Below are 5,544 nucleotides of genomic sequence, written 5' to 3'. Positions count from 1 at the left end.
GTTGAGATCGAAACATAAAAGATAGGGATAGTTATTTATCTACTGGAATAACCTTTCCATCTTTAACATCGCCAAGATATTTTGAACTATTTCTCTTCCAATGCCCAACACCACTACAATAGTGGCACTTGTCCCCGGGTGGGGCACTGTACTTGGGCTTGGAGGAACTAGCTTCACTAGTCTTTGCTTTGTTCTTGTAGGGAGTTTTCTTCTTTCCCTTATTGCCAGTTTTCTTGAAATTCCCTTTGCTCTTATGATTAACATTGAGCATATCCTTGGTGGTGCTAACACTTAGCCCTATGTCCCTCTCGGCTTGCACAAGCATTTTGTGCAACTCATCAAGGGAAACTTTCTTGTTTTGCATATTAAAATTCACCCTGAATTGAACATATGCCTTAACTTTGTTTAAGGAGTGAAAAATTCGATCAATGACGAGTTCCTCGGGAATCTCTACCTTATGCATTTTTAGAGTCTCAACATGCTCCATCAACTTGAGCACATGAGGGCTAACTTTTTGGCCCTCCTTAATGTTGAAATCAAAGAATGCGGATGCCGTTTCATATTGTATGATCCTCGGAGCTCGTGAAAACATGGTCACAAGTTTCGTATAGATATCATGAGCGGTGTTAATCTTTATAGCACTTCTTTGGAGTTCGGCCTCCATTGAGAAGATCAACACATTTTTGATCGTGGCCGACTCCTTTTGGTAAACCTTATAAGCTTGCCTAGCGGCGGTGGTAGACCTAGCATTAGGTTAGGCGTGAGAGGCCTCGGTAAGGTAACAAAGCTTGTCGTCACCCTCCGCGGCCAAGCGTAGTTTCGCGTCCCAATCGGCGAAATTGGAACGATTCTTTTCTAACTTACAACGATCCATGAAGGATCAGGGCCATGAAACATTGGTGAGAGTGTTGGAGCTAGTGGTTGTGGATGAAATTGGAGTTGCCATTGCAATTGTGAAAACAGTTTTGGCTACAAAATAGGAAGTGAAGGAATTAATAAACATCTATCGTTTTAATAATACTTGTAAACATTTTAAACAAGTTTTAAGCATTTATATAGTGACCTCTACCCAACTATTATAAATGATGCCGAGATCCAAATTCATATCAATTCAGGCACGGTGAGCCGATTCATCCCTTATCAATATATCTCGGTGGATTAACTCTTAATCGATTCTACTTCTAGAACTCTTGGTCGATAAAATTACATTAATATTTATCTTTAGCCCGGAACACATGCAACTAAGGTCACGAATACTTCCGTTGAGCTCAATCCAAATTTCGATGTAATAACTTCTTATTACCCACTTACCCAACGTAACAAGTTTAGCACCCCGGTGAGCCGAGCCTACTTCCTTATGAAATTGGGACTCATGGTTTCTACTATTTGGTAAGGCTAATTCTCAATTATTATTTAGTGAGAGGTCTTGTCAATTTATTATCTATCACGTTTTAAGTGAACTAAAGCGGTGAACTACGATAATTATAATTGACATGGTCTATGACTCGATATGATATGCATGTGTTGTTATGGCGATTTGGCAATGCATGCAACATATTAAAATAAATGCAAAGCAATAAGAAATTCCTAGTATGGCCTTCCTAAAATAGAAAATCACATAATCTATTACATATTCGGAAACCAACTCATTTGGTCCCTTTAATCTTCAAGTGGCACGCCTCCCAAGAACACCGTCTTTGTCAGAACGCCTTCCTGAATGGCACCGTCTTGAAGAAGCTCCATAATTACAAATAATAATAAAAATACAAAGCTATTCCTATTATACATTTGTAATATGGAAAAACTAGTAAAAATAAAAGTGATACGAGATCACATTAAATTACAACCGAATCAATATTCCCTTTCATTACGGGCAATATCGATTAAAACTAAGGCCATACTAAGATAAAGTTACATAATTCAAAATTATATAAATAAAAGACATTCAACAATTGAAATATGCAGCACTATAATATGTATCTATCATGCCAAATTATGTGCCAAATCGCCCTATTTAACTTATATCAATTACATAACCCGGTTTTATGGAAATGCGTGATAATAACTTCTTAAAATCACAAATTAACACTTAAAACACATTTAAGCTCAAGTTAATTATACTAACACTCTTAGGACTCAAAAATTAGTCTTCACTCAATTTTGGACAATAATTCAACTTGATTTAATTTTATGCTCATTTTTTGACCTTAAAATCATAACAGTTGTGAAATAAATCCAAATTAAATTACAATAATTTCAAAATTTGAATTTTAAATTTTTGAAAATTCTGGAATAATTCCATGACACTCATAATATCAAAAATCATGGTTAAAATTTTCGAATTTATTTCGAGAAAATATAGTTGCAATTTATCGGCTTTATCTCATAAAACATCTAAAGTATTCAAAAATTAATCCAATCAATTTTAAAATTTTATATCTGATAATTGGGATATTTAAGCAACCTAAAATAATTTTCTCATGCCATGCAATTCATTTTAGCCATTTATGCTAAAATAGTCACTATTTATGCCATTTTTACACTAAAATTTCATAAATCATGCAAAATGAAATCATTTCATCTTAAAATTTACATAAAGTGTGTAAATCATGCATGTGACAACATATTAAAATCTCATGGCCTGGTTAGAAGTTGAACTATATTTAACCATTTTACCTCTTTTAATCCTTTTTTATCTCATAAAAATCATAAATCATGCAATATTAATCATATTAATACGATATTTTACACACAACTTTTAAAATATGCATGTGAGGTGATATAACATTTTCAAGGTCAGATAGTAAGTTTAACCATTTTTAGTCATTTAACCTCCATTTATGCCATTTTATCACATAAAAATCATAAATCATGAAATATTAATCACATTAATATGATATTTTACATGCAATATATAAAAAATTCATGTGAGGTCATACTAAAATATCACGGCTAGTAGTAAAGGTTAACTTATTTCAGTGACTAAAAGTTCATTTTACTCATAAAAATGTAATAAAATCACTAAAAATCATTAAAATGAGCAATAAATTTCCATAAATCATAAAAATGACCTAAAAACATTTTAGGACCAGAATATATAAAATGCATCATTATTTCATGAATTACTCTTATAAATCATAAACTTTTAGTTTTATATGTTAACATTTTAACTCGGAAAAACAATAGCCGATTATGCATGGAACATCCTATGCTCTGATACCACTTGTTAGGTTCATATACCTGTTATTAGGCTCCTCTAATAGTGAACTAATTAACTTCTTAATTATTTGTTCTTTAGATCTAGTGCATGCATAACAAAATAAGAGATTTATAAGAAAAACAATGTCCCTTACATTGTATATGGGTTCGAAATTATGGGCACAAATAAGGTCACCTTCCTTATTTGTTCTTGGGCTTAAAATGTTGGATGATCCTCCAAAAATTCCAATGTTGAGATTCTCCTTTGATTTCCCCCAAGACTTATCCCTTAAAACTAATAAACTAATTAACTAGATTAGTGTATTATTGTTCCTTAAAATGTATTCTAATATTGTTATTATTACTATACTAGTAACCTTATTTTGATATTAGAATTGATGAACAATTACTTGTATTTCTAAAAGTTTGTATAGAGAAAACTAGAGAGAATAAGGAATAAAGCTTTTGCATGTAGATATGAATGAATAAAAATGAGGACCAAAATGCTCATATAGAGGAGCATGGAGCCGGGTAGGAAGAGCCCAAGAAGAGCATCTTGCCTTTTGCTTTTTTTTCTTAACAAGATATAGATGTGTAAGACAATTTAGAGTAGGTGTAAGGCTAGTAAGCAAATAGCTATGATGATGTGCATTTTATCTCATAAAATAATATCATCCTTACACCACTACTACTCCCTCCAATCGGTCCATATCACATAAAATGAACTACCATTTTATTTTGTCAATTTGTCATTTGTCACACAATATATATGTCACATGTAGTATGTTACATGTTATTAATTAATTTAATGCATATTTATCACATAAATATTATTTTATAAATTAATTAAATTATATACAACAAATTGACTAGTGATACTTGATCACATAATATAAAATGGGTCATTTAATTATAATTCACAACATCTTGTAATTATAATCAACCATTCATTCTTATCTCAATTATTTCACAAACAATAAACAATTTTAGTAATAAAGTATTTTTATTACTAAAATAAATATTATTTAATCACATTACAATAAGATATCAATATTCTCTCTCACAAGTGAATTGTTCAATTTTAAGGAATTGATTAACTTGTATCATCATACAATTAATCAATTTGTTCATTAAGGAAATTTTCCTTTAGGTTTGACCTTAAGGGTTCAACTGACCACCACGGTCAAACGACAATAATGTCAAACTCTAGTTAGCCAATCATTACCGATTAATGATAATCAGTTGACTATATAATGAGTCATCCCTTATGTATTCTTAATATGAGATTTAAACATGTGATCGCACTATTGTTGAGGACACATACTCCAACAAGGGGTTTGGTTTTCAAGCAACAAATTAGCATTCAAATGAGAGTAACAAGCAAGTAAGCAATTTAAGATGATTATCAAATATGAGAGGAAAACGTAACCCAATCCCTTTGGTGAACCACTAATGGTTGATCCTTGACATAATCAATCCCCATTTAATTATTATTACACTATTGTGAAGATAAATCCCCTAAACCTCCTTAATAATGGTTAATGACAAGGAAATAAAACTTAATCAATTAACCCAACTCATCAATCCTACCAAGTAAAAATCACATACATTGGTCAAATTAATAAGATAAAGCATGGGAGATTCAATAGGGGTAATTAGACACAATGGAACACGATTAATGCCTAATCACAAATTAATCTCTTTCTTGTAGATCAAGTTAGGAGGAAATCACACTCACTGATTCAAACACAAGGTGATGCTAAGATAAAATTGCAAGGGATCACACTTAACAATTCGAAAAACAATAAATTAAGGAACTTAATTTAATTAAGCAACAAGGAAATCACACTTAATTACTCAAATTAAACAAAGTTTCCAAAATTCAAACAATAAACACAAGAGATTAACAATAATAATAAAAATTAGGGAAATATTAGAGTCTTAAAACCAAAATATTACACCTTTAGGATTGGATTAAGAAAATGGATTAGTTCTCCATTCTAGATCTAAAAACCTAATTAAAATGATAATCCTCAAATTACAACTTGATTAACAATAATAAAGCATAAGATGGTGAATCCCTAATAGTATTCACCTATATATAGTTCTAGGTTAAAGAGGAAATTATGGGCTTAAGTTGGATGGAAGCCCGTAATCAAAAAGCGTAATACCCAGAAAAGGCGCACGGTGCGCCCGTTAGCTTTGGAAAAGGCGCACGGTGCGCCCTTGCCACTGGACTGCATTTTTCAAAAGGCCATATCTCTCTCGTTACTTAGCCAAATGAGGCGTGTGACCTGTCGTTGGAAAGCTAAGAACATAAGCTTTCACTTCCACTTGGTCTTGAAT

This window comes from Silene latifolia, chromosome Y, assembly GCF_048544455.1.
Source record: "Silene latifolia isolate original U9 population chromosome Y, ASM4854445v1, whole genome shotgun sequence".
NCBI classification, from domain to species: domain Eukaryota; kingdom Viridiplantae; phylum Streptophyta; class Magnoliopsida; order Caryophyllales; family Caryophyllaceae; genus Silene; species Silene latifolia.
Note: the sequence above shows the minus strand (reverse complement) of the source record.